This window comes from Rhinopithecus bieti, unplaced genomic scaffold, assembly GCF_001698545.2.
Source record: "Rhinopithecus bieti isolate Rb0 unplaced genomic scaffold, ASM169854v2 scaffold_74680, whole genome shotgun sequence".
NCBI lineage: Eukaryota > Metazoa > Chordata > Mammalia > Primates > Cercopithecidae > Rhinopithecus > Rhinopithecus bieti.
Genome location: NW_016828033.1, coordinates 1,058,560 through 1,076,518, shown reverse-complemented (window position 1 = coordinate 1,076,518; position 17,959 = coordinate 1,058,560). Strand labels below are relative to the sequence as shown.

The following is a 17,959-nucleotide window of genomic DNA, read 5'->3' as shown; positions in this document are numbered from 1 at the left end:
AATTTAGAAAGTTTATTTTGCCAAGGTTAAGGATGCACCCATGATATAGCCTCAGGAGGTCCTGAAGACATGTGCCCAAAGTGGTCGAAGTACAGCTTGCTTTATACATTTTAGGGAGACATAATACATCAGTCAGTACGTGTAGGATTTACAATGGTTGGATCTGGAAGAGCGGGACAACTCAAAGGCAGGGCCGGGGCTTCCAGGCTATAGTTAGATTTAAACATATTCTGATTGGCAATTGGTTGAAAGAGTAATTATCAGTAGAAAGGAATGTTTGGGTTAAGCTAAGGGGTTTTGGAGACCTACGTTTTATCATGAAGATGAAGGCTTCAGAGAAAATAGATTGTATGTTTCTTATCAGACTTAGGTTTATGTTGATATTAATACTGGAGGGATATAATGAGGCATGTTGGACCTCCACTTCCCATCATGACCTGCGCCAGCCTTTCAGGTTAAATTTTAGAGTGCTCTGGCTGAGGGGTTGTGTCCAGACGGTTGCAGTGTGGGTGGCGAGGCCTTTGAGTTTTATTTTTAGTTTACATTCTCGCCCTTCTGGCCAAGATTTGCCAGAGATAACATCAATGGCCACCAATTTTGATTTTGTTCCATAGCATTGCCTGGGTGACATGGCTGCCTACCCCAGGTCCATCTTGTCCCTCAGTGGGACTCCCTATAACCGAGGGACTTACACTCAACAAGACTTACAGCCAATTAATTGCTCTAGGCTGGATAGGAATGGACATGGACAGGCATTCACCCCTTAAAATTGTTTTTTCTTTTAAGTAGAAAGTGAACAAACAAAAAGCCAAAGGAGAGGTTACAAAATTGACTTATTTTTAAACTTCTATGCATTAAGCTACTGTAATCTTGGTTTTAGTTACGGACTTATAGCAATTAGCTATATAAAACATAAGCATTGTTCAAAAAAAGATTTTATATATATCTATCAGCACAACTTATCACTGGGAGTATTATACCCAGGAGGCTGGGTAAGTCGCAAGGTATCTTTATCTTATCAGTAATTATTTTATTTTAATTCTACAGGAAGTAGGAAATTTTTTTTATTTATTTATTTTTTTTTGAGACAGAGTCTCACTCTGTTTCCCAGGAGGGAGTGCAGCGGCGCAATCTTGGCTCACTACAATCTCTGCCTCCTGGGTTCAAGCAATTCTCCTGTCTCAGCCTCCTGAGTAGCTGGGATTACAGGCGTGTGCCACAACGTCCGGCTAATTTTTGTATTTTTAGTAGAGACAGGGTTTCACCATGTTGGCCAGACTGGTCTTGAACTCCAGACCTCAGGTGATCCACCCAGCTTGGCCTACTGAAGTGCTGGGATTACAGGTGTGAGCCACCATGCCCAGCCAGGAAATTCTTCTTGGTTGGGATGGATGCAAAGGTGACACATAATAGCTTAGAAGACAAAATACTTTATTTTACCATCTGTTTACATGTTTTTATACCCATCCTTGATTTGGAGGGCCTGACCTTGACCTAATTCTATCCCTTAAAACCAACCTTTAACCATCTCACGCATCCACCTCGTCCACAACAGTCCCTGGGCTTAGAGAGAGGGTGCTTATATAGTCTTAGCAGCAGGGCATTTTCAGTGAATAACAGATCTGGCCCAGTGGGATGCCAAATGAGAGAGATTCACATCTCTGGTCTTCAGAGTACCATGATTTTGGTTTCCTAGGAAATAGAACAAGGAGAGATAAATAACATAAATATTTTGATAATCAAAAGAATATTTGTGTGTCAGAACAAAAAAAGGGAGCTGTTCTATTAGAGTACCAACTAAAATATGAAGAAAATTATAATCTGGTACTCTTTAGAGGATTATTGTAGCCAAGAAATAATTCATTGTTCAATCTGCACTCAAAAACAAAAGTCAGGGCTGAAATTTGTGTACAAAATAAGTTTTAGGCTTATTATACTTTGGCTGATTATTCATATAAAGTGCAGCAAGAATTGTTTGGCCATATAGGCTCCTATTAGGTTGACTTTGCTGGAACTTTACCTACAAATATGTTATTCTAGTCAAAGCCTTGGCAAAATAACCAGTGTCTCCAATTGCTCTGTTCTAAAAGACTCTTACTAAGCTTATGCAAATGACTATGTTGTCATAAACTCACAATCCAAATTTTGGAGAACTCAGATAGATAGAAAGGAAAATTTGCTTACAAACACATACTTCACCCAGTTGCTTTAAACTATAAATAACTCAAAATAAAAGATTTGTTTGATTCTTCTTTAACCATAACAGCGGCTTTCAAACAGGATATTTGTTCACCTTGGAACTGCCATTCACAAGTCAAATAGCTAATGAGAGTTGTCTACCAGGCACTGTAGAATCTAGCAGCTCCTCACATAGTTAGAATCAGTCCTAGATGAAAAAAAAAAAAAAAAAAAAAAGAGGCTTCCTGCTCATGAGTGTCTCCTCCTCGTATTCTCAGGTAGCAGCAAGATCTTAGGTAAATCATTTTTATTTTGTCATGGAACTCCTTTGGGCACCATTATTTCCATTGGCATAGGGTAGCTTCAGTTAACATTCCATAGCAAGGCAGTAAATGCCTCTCAAGCGGAAATTCTCTAGCCCAGTCATTGTCATTGGGAAGTGCCCACAGTCTTTTGCCATCAGCACGAATAAATGCCCCACAAAGGGCTATAAAGTGGTGGATTTGTTCGACTAGCACTCCAGCTTCTACCCTACACTTTGTGGGCTCAGGGAATCTTACTAGTTCCCATTTGGCGTGTACAATTAACATTTCTGAAAGAGCAGATTTACATGCCTTCAGTTTTATGGCACTAGATACGGAAAACACACCCCAATTAGACACAATACCCATTTTCTCTTTTCTTTTTTTTTTTTTTTTTAGATGGAGTTTAGTTCGTTGCCTGGGCTGGAGTGCAATGGCACCATCTTGGCTCACTGCAACCTCCACCTCCCAGACAATAACCATTTTCATAAGACATTTAGGTAAAGGAGTTACAACTACCTTACATAAAGCCTGTTTATGTAAACATCTCAAATTTCATAATCCTTTCAACCTGTGATTTTTTGGGGGTGGGGGACAGAGTCTTGTTCTGTCGCTAGGCTGGAGTGCAGTGGCACAATCTCAGCTCACGACAACCTCCAACTCCCACATTCAAGCTGTTCTCCTGCCTCAGCCTCCTGAGTAGCTGGGCCACCAAGCCCAGCTAATTTTTGTATTTTTAAGAGAGACAGAGTTTCACCATGTTGGCCAGGATGGTCTCCATCTCTTGACCTCATGATCCACCTGCCTTGGCCTCCCAAAGTGCTGGGATTACAGGTGTGAGCCACCACATCCGGCCAATCTGTACATTTTTATGTTCTGGTCACAGGAACTTTTCTTTTCTACCCACTGACTATTTTACCTTTTCTGGTGAAAAAAGGCTTGGGTTCCCAGCAGGGAGTTGAGCCAAGGGACTCAGGTTCTTTTGCCAATTTTTTATCTTAATTTGCCCCAGCATTGCCCTAGGCAATGTCAGCTTTCTCGTGATAACCTTTGCCTTTTGATTTTTTTTTTTAATTTTCCAATCTGGGGAAAATAGTGAATAACCATCCAAAAAGGGTGATATTTCCATCACCCCTTCTGGGGAGAGTCCTTCGACTCTGTTTTCCTTTCTCTGTTTTTTTTTTTATTAATTACTTCAATGTGTTATGCCCCACAAGGGATAACAAATTTGATAAGACCTCTCAAACAGTTGCATGCTTCTGTGGGAGGGGTACCCATGTAAAAATGGGTCCCCTTAACCTCCAGGTTTACCATGACATGGGTAATAGGCATATTCAGTGGGAGAATATCTTGGTCATCATAAAGCCAGTTCCACATGGCTCACATATGAAGCATATTAAGTGCTTCATTTGGAGTGCTGCACTTGGTATTTTATAGGGCAGTCAGGCAGTCCCCTTTTCAGGGAAAACAGATCTTACAGTGGCCACTAGGCTGGTTGTTTTCTCAGGAATAACCTCCTGTACATTTGGATCACATGTAGTTATCAGTGATTAATAGTGAACTGTGGGTCTTACATCAACCCAAACAAGCTTTTTCCTTCTGTAGCATTTAAAATTAAGGAATTGTCCTAAAAGTAGCTAGGTAATATTTTTACTATCCATTATAGTAAAGGTTTCTCAAGAAGCTGATGACACCAACCTATAAAATGGGACAATTCCTTTACATTGTACCCTACGGTTTAATAGTTACTCGGTTTTGCCCTTCCCTCACATTGACTATCTTCTCTGTAACCTCAGAGGTAACTTTTGTTGCCCTGGCTTAATTTTTTTCTTTTATCCATTTAGTTTTATCTCTGTAATTTTCCTTTATCTTAAAGTGACTCTTAAATGGTTTCTTAGCTAGAAAAAAATTATGTTTTTTTTTTTAGCAAGAACCACATCCTTGTGTTGTATAAACTTCACCAAAAACACCTTTTACGCTCCTACTATTTTAACTCTTAGTAACCCAAACTCCTAGTGGGAAAAAAAACCTAAGGTTACTTAATTTAACATAACATCACTTTAAGATTTTAAACTATTGCAGATAATTTTTAGATTAAATTTACCGAATTAATCTTACCAAAGACTGCCAAAGTCATGAATTAAAGGGGATCTAAGCTAGGTTCTATCAGTCTGATGAGTTGTTAGTTTTCTTTAAGTCAAATCATTCTTCTCGTCTTAATAGCGCAATATACCACGGGTTCTCATTTGGGATACCAAATAGCAAACATAATAGATAAACTAAACAGCCGCCAAAAGGTTAGGCAAAAGCGACCGCCCACAAAGATTTTCTCATTTTGCCCAGTTTCAAACAATGTTCTCCCTTACTTTAGACTATTAATTTTAAAACTTACAACAAAAGTTGAAGGAGAGAGTTACCATCCCAGGCCTTCTCAAAAGAGAGAAGATAGTGAAATAGCAGGATACAGCTTCTGAGACATCAATCTGAATAATTTCAAAAAGAAATAGATTCTAGAATTTAAAAATTAAAAACATCTTGCATTGTGTATTAGTCCATTTTCACACTGCTATAAAGAATTTCCCAAGACTGGGTAATTTTTAAAAAAAGAGGTTTAATTGACTCACAGTTCTGTATGGCTGGAGAGGCCTCATGAAACTTACAGTCATGGTGGAAGGGAAAGCAGGCATGTCTTAAACGGCAGCTGGCAAGAGAGAGAATATGAAAAGCCCAGGGGAACTGCCATTTATAAAATCATCAGATCTCATGAGAACTCCCTCACTATCACAAGAACAGCATGGAAGAAACCACCCCCATGATCCAACCACCCACTACCAGGTTTCTCCCTCAACACCTGGGAGGGATGTTAAATTAAAATTCAAGATGAAAATGGGACACAAAGCTTCACCATATTACGTTAAGTAACTCTATTTTAAATGAAATCTTGTTTTAACCAATTCTTTAGATTTTGTGAGTGTATTTTAATATCAAAATTCAATTTTAGAAAACTATTTACTATAATTTCCTTTAATTATAGCCAATTAATTGCATTTTTATAAATTCCTTTTTCACCAACCTTATTACAACTTAGACCATTTACAACATGCTTGGACTTTTGGCTTGTCCTAAATATTCCTCTTTCTTGAATAATCCATTCATTTTATTTTATTTCATTTTATTTATTTTTTTTTTTTTGAGACGGAGTCGTGCTGTTGCCCAGGCTGGAGTGCAGTGGCACAATCTCGGCTCACTACAACCTCCGCCTCCTGGGTTCACGCCATTCTCCTGCCTCAGCCTCCTGAGTAGCTGGGACTATAAGCGCTCACCACTACGCCCAGCTAATTTTTTGTATTCTTTAGTAGAGACGGAGTTTCACTGTGTTAGCCAGGATGGTCTCGATCTCCTGACCTCGTGATCCACCCGCCTCGGCCTCCCAAAGTGCTGGGATTACAGGTGTGAGCCACCACGCCTGGCTCATTTTGTTTTAGAACAAAAATTTACCATACAAGACTCTTTCTCATATAAAATTATTTTAAGCTTTCTTACCAAAAATACCTCTTTATTTTCTATAACTTTCTTTGCATGTCTCTTATTTCCTGGTTCCTCTTACCTTGTTTTACACATAACATTTAAATAAGCTTTAAATAGACAAAAATTATTCACCTTTTAATAAGAACGTATTTTTTAGAATGTTCTCCTACACCGTAATTTTTTTAATTGGAAAATACCTAGGCATTTAATGAAATATTTAATTTAACTTTAGATTCTAATTTATGACAAGTTTGTTTACAATTATTTATTCCATTACATTTACCTAATTATTTTAATAGTTTACCTAGTGATATGGTTAGGCCTGTGTCCCCACCTAAATCTCATCTTGAATTTTAATCCCCATAATCCCCATGTGTCGAGAGAGACCAGGTGGAGGTAATTGACTCATGGGAGTGGTTTACCCCATGCTGTTCTCACACTAGTGCGTTCTCACGAGATCTGATGGTTTTATGTGTTTGGCAGTTCCTCCTGCATTCATTCTCCTTCCTGCTGCCTTATGAAGAAGGTGCCTTGCTTCCTCTTTGCCTTCTGCCATGATTATAAGTTTCGTGAGGCCTCACCAGCCATGCTAAACTGTGAGTTGATTGGACCTCTCTCCTTCACAGATTACCTAGTCTTGGATAGTTCTTTATAGCAGTGTGAAAATAGACCTCCAGAGAGAGAAACTAGATTATTTATGAAAATTGTGATAGTCATTATTTAAAGTTATTTCCCTGTCAACCATTTTTATAGCCTGTGAATTTCAGGTTATCACCTAAGTAAGTACCTTAAGATTAAATACATGATTATTTTACCAATAATTCAAGATTTAACTGTTTTCATTAAATCAACAATATTAAGTTCTTTTTTATTAAAATGACATACACAAAATCATTATGTTTTTTATTGGGTTTATAGTTTTATAACCCTTATGCCAAATTTTGACACCTTATAGTATGCAGCAGAGATAAGTATGAAATCACTTGATCAATAAATGTAAACAAAAATGTATGCTGACAATTCTTAACACATTTCAAATATTTACCAATAATTTTAAAGCTGGCTTATTAAAGATTTTACTTAAGTCATGTAAACTTGAAATGCATTTGGGCTTATCATTTAATTTATAGTTAATCTATAATTGGTAGCCAATTTGTTACCTTGTGACCCAAAACACAACAGAATCCATGTATGTATACATAAACACACATACACACTCATGCAACCAAAGATCCTATAGCTTTTACTTCAGAACATTAGCCATGAGACATTAATAAAAACTCGTTGGTTTGCAAAAACAATAACAAAAGAAATGGTTGGATACCAACAGTGGATTTTATCTCAGTAGAAAAGTAACAGCAGACTTAAAGCAGGCAGAAAAGAAAGCAAAGAAATAGAGAACTTTGGAACTTTATAGTTGCAGATTGACCTTCAGGCTCTGAATTCTCCTTGAGGTGATTTGCCCATCAGTTTAAAATGTGCACAAGAGCAGACCTGATGTTTAACCAGCTGGAGTATTAGAAAACCTGGCGTGCCATTCCATTTACACAACCACTTGCAAGTAAAGGGTCATAAAACCAAACAGGGTGCCTGAGGGGGTCATCCTTCTTGTCTGTCCTCATTCCTAGAAAATTCATTCCCCACATTTTTTCTTAAAAGGAGGAACTGAGCTGTGGCCTAGAGTTTGGTGGAGTGTGGCAAATTGTGCTGGTTGTGGGTGAGACTCCACAGTGTGTCACACACAATGTGTCTCAGTTTCTCTCTCTGGAGGTCTAGCACCTCCAGGAGGGCTGATAGCATGGGGTGACCAGCTCCTATATGTGCTTCCTAGATGAGCCTTTTTAAACTAATTTTGTTTGGAGTTCCCTGTAGGGCCACTGCACATCATGGGGACTCAACCCCCCAACATTCCCACTCAGCCCCCTGTCACTCAGGGGCACCTTTTGACTGGGAAGAGCAAAATGCCCTTTCTCTTTGGAACTGTGGAAACTCAGTCTCTCATTTATCCATGGAAAGGACAGTTCACTTCTTCCCACAAATGCAGAGCAGCCAATCAAGACTAATTTCAGGAGGAAAGGCAATGGAGAATACACTTTTTTTTTTTTTTTTTTGAGACAGAGTGTCACTCTGTCACCAGGCTGGAGTGCAATGGCATAATCTCGGCTCACTGCAACCTCCAGCTCCTGGGTTCAAGCAATTCTCCTGCCTCAGGCTCCTGAGTAGCTGGGACTACAGGTGCATACTACCATGCCCAGCTAATTTTTATATTTTGAGTAGAGACAGGGTTTCACCATGTTGGCCAGGATGGACTCGATCTCTTGACCTTGTGATCCACCCACCTCAGCCTCCCAAAGTGCTGGGATTACAGGCATGAGTCACCTCACCAAGCTGGGGAAGACACTTTTTTAAATGTACCTCCAAACTAGAATTAGGATCCTAAATATCTTCCCAGGAGGGAAAAAAAAAAAATCTAAGACCACTTTCTGTAAACTGTTCTCAGCCACGCCTAACTTTGTAGCTCTTGTCTGCCATTACACACACCAAAGTCAAATCCTCACACAGTGCAAGGTAATCTTTGGTATCCCCCAAAGCCAGAGAGGTCAGGTAATAAAATACAGGAGAGCAGAACTTTAGACCAAAGAAGAATCTGCCTATGACTCTTGAAACTTCAAAAAGAAACCAGAACACTCCAAAAGGGATGCGTTGCACCTTTGTTTTGAATTATTTGAGGAATTCGGGTCATTAGAAGCCTTCTCTAGATTTTTTCTTGGTACTGAAGATGGCAAAAGGGAAGGAGGAATAGGATAGAAGGAAATTAAGACAGCAAACACAGAAACTATGCCTATGGTTTCTTTATTTTCTTTTTACACCTGTGAGAAATTTTAGCTTATTCAGAGGCCTTGTTCCCCATAATTTGGAATTTCATTAGGATTTGACCAAGACAGGTAGAGTTGGTCAAATCCAATGGGAAAAAGGGACAATAACAAAGAAAACCAACAATATGATCACTTAACGCTCTAATGGTAAGGAGAAAATAAGACCAGCTGGTTGTCAACTTTTTTTTTTTTTTTTTGAGACGGGGCTCGCTCTGCCGCCCAGGCTGGAGTGCTGTGGCCGGATCTCAGCTCACTGCAAGCTCCGCCTCCCGGGTTCACGCCATTCTCCTGGCTCAGCCTCCCGAGTAGCTGGGACTACAGGCGCCCGCCACCTCGCCCGGCTATTTTTTTGTATTTTTTTTAGTAGAGACGGGGTTTCACCGTGTTAGCCAGGATGGTCTCGATCTCCTGACCTCGTGATCCGCCCGTCTCGGCCTCCCAAAGTGCTGGGATTACAGGCTTCAGCCACCGCGCCTGGCCTAACTTTAACCTTTAGTCATTATGGAGAATTTTCAAGACAAAAGAAAAGCAAGCAAGCAAGAAAGAAAACCGAATCAGCTTCTTACCTAAAAATGGGTCTTAGGTTGAAGACTACTCTCTACCATCCTAGAAGCAGGAAGAAACTCAAATTTGCCTTCCCTGTTAGATATTAGCTAAAAGTCCAAAAAGGAGTTACTGCCTTCCAACATCATGGAAGCAGGAAAACTTGCCCTCCTTGTTGGAAACAAGTAAAACTCCAGAAAAGGAGTTGTCGAGCAAAATAAACAATAGATCTCAACCAAATTTTGAGAGATCAGGGATTCTCTGGAGAAAGGGGAGTTCCCAAGCTTCAACAAATCAAATTGTCCTGTTGATTTGAGCCATAAAGATAGCTCAAGCTGGTGCCAAGAACCAACAGGAGATTAGTCAAAGGTCAGGGCTACATCTCCACTCAGAGTCCCTTCATGGTCACCAATTTGTAAACCAAAAATTAGCTGAGACAAGTCCTAATCAATTCAGAAAGTTTATTTTGCCAAGGTTAAGGATGCACCCAGGATACAGCCTCAGGAGGTCCTGAGGACACAAGCCCAAAGTGGTCGAAGTACAGCTTGCTTTATACATTTTAAGGAGACATCAATCAGTTTGTGTAAGACTTACAATGGTTGGATCTGGAAGGGTGGGATAACTCAAAGGCGGAGCCAGGGGATTCCAGGCCATAATTAGATTTAAACATATTCTGATTGGCAATTGGTTGAAAGAATAATTATCAGCAGAAAGGAATGTTTGGAGTAAGATAAGAGGTTTTGGAGACCTAGGTTTTATTATGAAGATGAAGGCTTCAGAGAGCCACTGCGCCCGGCCTGTAAATGTTTCTTATCAGACTTAAGATTTGTGTTGATGTTAGCGCCAGAGGGGTATAATGAGGCACGTCAGACCCCCACTTCCCATCATAGCCTGAAACAGTCTTTCAGGTTAAATTTTAGAGTGCCCCAACCAAGGAAGAAGTCCATTCAGATGTACATGGGAGGCCTTCAAATTTTATTTTTGGTTTGCAGCAGCTTGAGGAGGACAGGAACTTTGTCTTATTCAACTTAGAAACACCAATGTGTGACACATGGTAGATATTCCAAAAGTTGAGTAATATTTGTTTATTCTTTCAGCAAATGTTCATAAAGCCTAGAGGTATGACATGATATGGTGTGCTTGGAGAACAGCAAGTTTATTTCAAACATCCGTGGATAAAGGACATCTATGAAAAACCCACAGCTAACATCACATTCAGTGAAAGACTGAAAGATTTTCCCTTAAGATCAGGAACAAGAGAGGGATGCCTGCTCTTGCCACTTTTATTCAACATTGTACTGGAGGTTCTAGCCCAGGTAATAAAGAAAGAAAGTGAAATAAAAGCCACACAAAATGGAAAGGAAGAAATAAAACTCTCTATATTTGCAGATGACATGATCTTATTTAGAGAGAATACCAAGAAATCCATAAAAAAAACTATTAAAAATAAATATGTTCAGCAAGGTTACTGAACTTGCAAGATACAAATCAATATAGCTGGGCAAAGTGGCTCACGCCTGTAATCGCAACACTTTGGGAAACCGAGGTGGGAGGATCACTTGAGATCAGGAGTTTGAGCCCAACCTGGGCAAGATGGCAAGACCATCTCTACAAAAATAAATTTTTTTTAATTAGCCAGGTGTGGGGATGTACACCTGTAGTTCCAGCTACTCAGGAGGCTGAGGTGGCAGGATCACCTGAGCCCCGGAGTTAAAAGTTGCAGTGAGCTATGAATGCACCACCACACTCCAGCCTCAGTGACAGAAAAACTCTGACTCTAAAACAAATTAGGAAAAAATAAATCAATATAAAAATTCAATTGTACTTCCATACAATAGCAATTTTAAAAATCTGAGAATGAAATTAAGAAAACAATTCCATTTACAGCAGAAAAAAATCCCAAAATACTTAGGAATAAATAAATAAAGAAGTGCAAGGCTTGTACACTGAAAACTATGGAACACCAAGGAAAGAAATTAAGGACCTAAATACATGAAGAGACATCCTGTGTTCACGGATTGGAAGACTTAATATTGTTAAGATGAGCCAGGTATGGTGGCTCATGCCTATAAACCCAGAACTTTGGGATGCCAAGGCAAGTCACTTGATGTCAGGAGTTCAAGACCAGCCTGGCCAACATGGTAAAACCCCTTCTCTACTAAAAATACAAAAATCAGCCAGGCATGGTGGAGTGTGCCTGTACTCCTAGCTACTCTGGAGGCTGAGGCAGGAGAATCGTTTGAATGCAGGAGGTAGAGGCTGCAGTGAGCCAAGATTGTACCACTACACTCCAGCTTGGGTGACAAGAGCAAGACTCCATCTCAAAAAAATTAAATAAAAAAATAAAGTATATACATATATATATAATTAAGATGGCAGTACTCCCTAAATTGATCTACATATTCAGTGTATTCACTATTAAAGTCCCAGCTGTCTTTTTTCAGAAACTGATAAGCTGATTCTAAAATTGACATGGAAATGCAAAAGACCCACAGTAGCCAAATAATCTTGAAAAAGAGCAAAATTGGCAGACTCACACTCCTAAAATTTCAAATTTTTTTACAAAGCTACAGTAATATAGACAGTGTGTTACTGCCATAAGGACAAACACGAAAATCAATGGAATAGAATTGTGAGTCCAGAGACTGGTCAATTGATTTACAAAACGGGGACCAAGACCATTTAATGGGAAAATAAGTCTTTTTAACAAATGATACTGGAACAACTGGATATCCACATACAAAAGAAGAAAACTGGACCCCTGGCTTATACTATACACAAAAATAAATTCAAGGGCGGAGTTCAGTGGCTCATGTCTGTAATCCAGCACTTCAGGAGGCCGAAGCGGGCAGATCACTTGTGGTCAGGAGTTCAAGAACAGCCTGGCCAACATGGTAAAACCCTGTCTCTACTAAAAATACAAAAATTAGCTGGGCGTGGTGGCAGGCACCTGTAATCAGGAGGTGCTGCTCAGGAGGCTGAGGTATGAGAATTGCTTGAATCCAGTGGGCAGTGGTTGCAGTGAGCCGAGATTGCACCACTGCACTCCAGCCTGGGTGACAGAGTTAGACTCTGTCTCAATAAATAAATAAATATTTTTTAAAAAAACTCAACATGGATCAAAGACCTAAACATAAGAGCTAAAACTATAAAACTCTCAGTAGAAAATATAGATACATCTTCATGACTTTTGTGCTTCAAAAGATGCTATCAATAAAGGAAAGAAATAACCCACGAAATGGAAGAAAATATTTGCAAGTCATATATCTGATAAGTCTAGTCTTCAGTATTCAGTATTCAGCAAAGGAAGGCTGGGCATGCTGATGCACACCTGTAGTCCCAGCTGTTGGGGAGGCTGAGGTGGAGGGTTTGCCTAATGCCAGGAGTTCAAGGCTGAAGTGCACTATGGCATGCACTGGAGTACCATGCCTATGTACGCTAGCCTGAGCAACATAGCAACACTTCATCTCTAAAATAAAATTAAAAAAAAATTTAAAATTAAAAGAAGTCTTACAAGAAGACAATCTAATTTAAAACTGAGGGCCACCCTTGGTGGATCATCCCCATAACCCCAGCAGTTTGGGAAGCTGAGGCAGACAGATTGATTGAGCCCAGGAGTTCAAGAGCAGCCTGGGCAACATGGTGAAACCCCATTTCTAGAAAAATTAAAAACTAGCCGGGCATGGTGGCACACACCTGTAGTCCCAGCTACTCAAGAGGCTGAGGTAGGAAGATCACCTGAGCCCAGGGAGGTTGAGGCTGTGGTGAGCGGTGATTGCACCACTGCACTCCACCTGAGGGACAGAGTGAGACCCAGTTTCAAAAAAGAAAAAGGGCAAAGAATCTGAATAGACATATATATATACACACACACACACACATACATACAAATGGCAAATAAGCACATGAAAAGATGCTAAACATCTTTGAGTCATCAGACAAATGCAAATTAAAACCACAATGAAATACCTCTTCATACCCTCTAGGATGGGTATAACCAAAGAGATTGACAATAACAAGTTTGGTGTGGATGTAAAGAGACCAGAAGCCTCATACATTGCTGGTGAAAATATAGAATGATGCAGCTGCTTTGGAAAACAGTCTGCCAGTTCCTCAAAAGGTTAAAGGTAGTTACCATGGGTCTTAGTCCAGTAATTTGGGCTGCTGTAACAAAATAAGGTAGACTGGGTGGCTTACAAACAAGTTTATTTGTTGCAGTTCTGGAGACTGGGAAGCCCAATATCAAGGTTCTGGCAGATTTGGTATCTGGTGAGATCCCGTTTCCTGGTTCATAGATGGCACCTTCTCACTGTATCCTCATGTGATGTAAAAGGGCAAGGTAGCTCTTGGGGCTTCTCCTATGAGGGCTCTGCCCTCATGACCTAATTACCTCCCAAAAGTACCAAACTGCTAATATCATCACTTCGGGGGTTAGGATTTCAGCATATGGATTTTGGTGGAGGTGCAAATACTCAAACCATAGCACAATATGACCCAGCAACTCCATTCTTAAGTATATACCCAAGAGAAATGAAAACATATGTTCACACAAAAACTTATACAGTTGTTTGGAGCAGGACTATTTGTAATAGCCAAAAAAATGGAAACGACCCAAATGTCCATCACTTGATGATGGAAACAAAACGTGTTATATCCAATGAAATACTATTCAGCCATAAAAAGGAATACTGGGCCCGGCATGGTGGCTCATGCCTGTAATCCAAGCACTTTGAGAGGCTGAGGTGGGAGGATCACGTGAGCCCAGGAGTTTGAGGCCAGCTTGGGCAACATAGCAAGAGCTCATCTTTACAAAAAATAAAATAAATAAAATTCTGGCTCTGCGTGGTGGCTCACACCTGTAATCCCAGCACTTTGGGAGGCCAAGGCAGGCGGATCATGAGATCGGGAGTTCAAGACCAGCCTGGCCGGTATGTTGAAACCCTATCTCTACTAAAACAATAAAGAAATTACCATCCTGGCTAACACAGTGAAACGCCGTCTCTACTAAAAATACAAAAAAATAGCCGGGCGTGGCGGCAGGTGCCTGTAGTCCCAGCTACCCAGGAGGCTGAGGCAGGAGAATGGCGTGAACCCGGGAGGCGGAGCTTGCAGTGAGCTGAGACCGCGCCACTACACTCCAGCCTGGGCAACAGAGGGAGACTCTGTCTCAATAATAATAATAATAATAATAATAATAAAATGTGATCATAATTTGAGAAAGGTTGCTCATTCTAACCATACATAAAAACAAGGAAAGCAGCAACATTATTGTAAAAACCCACCAACTGCTTCTTTTCTCCATTGCCAATGTTGGATTGGGCGAATCCTACCTTAAAAAGCACTGGGTTGCCTCGGTTTATTTTGCATCATCCAAAGGCCTTCTAAGGATCTCTGACTCACAGACCCTCATCCCAGACAGATTTTATACACAGACTCTCCCAGTCTCTTTCTTTCCATAGAACTCCTGTGAGATTGGGCTCATTTCTATCCCTCAGTTAACAGAGAACTGATCAGGAGTGACTGACAGAAATCATCTACCCAAAATAACCAAGCTTGCCCAAGGAAAGTAACTTTCGCCTGGCGCGGTGGCTCACGCCTGTAATCCCAGCACTTTGGGAGACCGAGGCAGGCGGATCACCTAAGGTCGGGAATTCGAGACCAGCCTCAACATGGAGAAACTCCGTCTCTATTAAAAATACAAAATGAGCCAGGCGTGGTGGTGCATGCCTGTAATACTAGCTACTCAGGAGGCTGAGGCAGGAGAATTGCTTGGATCTGGGAGGCGGAGGTTGTGGTGAGCCGAGATCGCACCATTGCACTCCAGCCTGGGCAACAAGAGCAAAACTCCATCTCAAAAAAAAAAAAAAAGTTAGCCGGATGTGGTGGCGGGTGCCTGTAGACCCAGCTACTCAGGAGGCTGAGGCAGGAGAATGGCGTGAACCAGGAGGTAGAGCTTGCAGTGAGCCGAGATCGCACCACTGCACTCCCAGCCTGGGGAACAGAGCGAGACTCGGTCTCAAAACAAAAAACAAAAAACAAAAAAAAAAGAAAGTAACTTTCTTTCCATGCTTCTTCCTCTAAACCTAGTATCTTTTAAGTAAAATAGTTAGTCTGACTCTTAAAAAGAATAAAAGTAAAGGCCAGGCGAGGGGGCTTACGCTTGTAATCCCAGCACTTTGGGAGGCTGAGGTGGGTGGATCACGAGATCAGGAGTTCGAGACCAGCCTGACCAACATGGTGAAACCCCGTCTCCACTAAAAATACAAAAATTAGCCAGGCGTGTGGCGTGTGCCTGTAATCCTATCTACTCTGAGGCAGGAGAACTGCTTGAACCTGGGAGGTGGAAGTTGCAGTGTGCCGAGATTGGGCCACTGCACTCCAGCCTGGGTGACAGAGCAAAACTCCGTCTCAGGGGAGAAAACAAAAACAAAAACAAACAAACAAACAAACAAAAACTCTAGAAAAGGAGTTGTCAAGCAAAATAAACTTTTGATCTCAACCAAATTTTGAGAGATCAGGGATTCTCTGGAGGAAGAAGAAAACTATCAGGTCCAGGTTAAAGGCAACACTATTGTTGCTCCTACCTTCTCCAGGACAGGACAGGCAAGCCCAGGGTGAATAAACGTCTTTTGGGCACCTACTAAGTGGCAGGCCCTGTGAGGTAGACACAAAGTCACAATCGATGCCCTCCAGGAGCTTGCATTCTAGTGGGAAAACAGAAATGTAGTTATTTTCATCATAAAACCACGAAGTGAATATTAAACAGGGATAGGACCAGTTTGTCCTGACTGCAGGAGTGATTACTTCTGACTAGGAAATCAGGAAAGGCTTCATGTCTGTTGTACCTGGCTTACACTTGGAAGGATATGCATGACTTTGATAGAAGAGTTGGAATGAGCATAGGAGGCTAGAGGGAACAGCATGAGGGATACATGAAAATAAATAGAATGCATAGTGCATCAGATGTAGGGCAGGATGTGGAAAGGAAATGTAATCAGGATCAGATTGAAAAAGGTTGTAGTTCCGGACGGGCGCGGTGGCTCACGCGTGTAATCCCAGCACTTTGGGAGCCCAAGGCAGGTGGATCACGAGGTCAGGAGATCAAGACCATCCTGGCTAACACGGTGAAACCCCGTCTCTACTAAAAATACAAAAAAAATTAGCCGGGCGTGGTGGGGGTCCCCTGTAGTCCCAGCTACTCCGGAGGCTGAGGCAGGAGAATCGTTCAGGAGGCGGAAGTTGCAGTGAGCCGAGATCGTGCCACTGCACACCAGCCTGGGTGACACAGCGAGACTCCATCTGAAAAAAAAGGTTGTAGTTCCATGTTTGCGTTTGTACTTTGTACTTATCAGTGGCATCATAGAGGACTTTTTTGGCAATAAGAAGTTTGGAGGCTGAGCATGCTGGCTTATGCCTATAAATCTAGCACTTTGGGAGGCCAAGAGTTCAAGACCAACTTGGCCAACATAACAAGACCCCATCTTTTAAAATACTTTTTTAAGGAATTTTTATTTTTCAAAAAAAAGTTTGAAGCCAATACATTTGCCAGGACCCCTGCAATGATGATGGGGAGTTACTCAAGCAGTGAATGTAGGAATACAGAGAATAGACAAGATACAGTAGAATTGACTGAACATGGAAAACTAAACCAGAGAAGGGTCAAAACATGATTCACCCTCCAAGACCCAACAATGTATAGGGATCTTTTAGAGCCAGCCATTTAGTGCCCCCTGGTGGACAGATGAGGCCATCACAGCATTAACAGCAACAAGTCACTTAGGTTGTTTCATTCTTCCAGTAAAAAGTTTATATTGAACACTATCCAGACCCTCATTAATCAGCCTCTGCAGAAGCCACAGAGATCACCAGGCAATATTTTAGGTGAATCTAGTTAGGAGAAAAGATAGACCTCAAATGCCTAACCCATAGCAGAAGGTAGAATAAATGACAAAATGCTAAAATATGTGGTGGGTAACACTGACATGAGATTTCAGAAAATACTGCAATTTGAGAGGTGGGTTAAGGCTTCAGATATAACAGAGTTTTGTGTTTGTTTGTTTTGAGATGGAGTCTCGCTGTCACCCAGGCTGGAAGTGCAGTGGCTCAATCTCAGTTCATTTCAATCTCCACCTCCTAGGTTTAAGCGATTCTCCTGCCTCAGCTTCCAGAGTAGCTGGGACTACAGGTGCAAGCCACCACGCCTGGCTAAGTTTTGTATTTTTAGTAGAGACGGGATTTCACCATGTTGGCCAGGCTGGTCTCGAACTGACCTCAAGTGATCCGCCCACCTCCGCCTCCCAAAGTGCTGAGATTGCAGGCATGAGCCACCATGTCCAGCCACAGAGCCATTTCTTTAACATATGATTTTTGAAGAGCATCCAGGTCAGAGGCAATTGTGAACAAAACATCCTGAGAAGTAAATGAAAAAATAGTAAGTTTGAAATCCTAAGGAATTCTATAGGCAACAAAGTCTGAAGGCTTGAGCTGGCTAATGATGTAGTGTCAAGACTAATCTGACAATGGAATAAAAAA

At 41.1% G+C, this 17,959-nt stretch overlaps 1 long non-coding RNA gene across 1 annotated transcript; it reads right to left on the bottom strand.

The window, feature by feature from the left end:
• Window positions 1–1,414: 1,414 nt before the first annotated feature.
• Window positions 1,415–16,489, bottom strand: LOC108523567 (uncharacterized). The gene is made up of 3 exons (XR_001883844.1): window positions 16,012–16,489; window positions 4,873–4,963; window positions 1,415–1,692 (listed from the first exon to the last, which is right to left on the bottom strand). It is a non-coding gene; the product is annotated as an uncharacterized LOC108523567 (long non-coding RNA).
• Window positions 16,490–17,959: the final 1,470 nt, after the last annotated feature.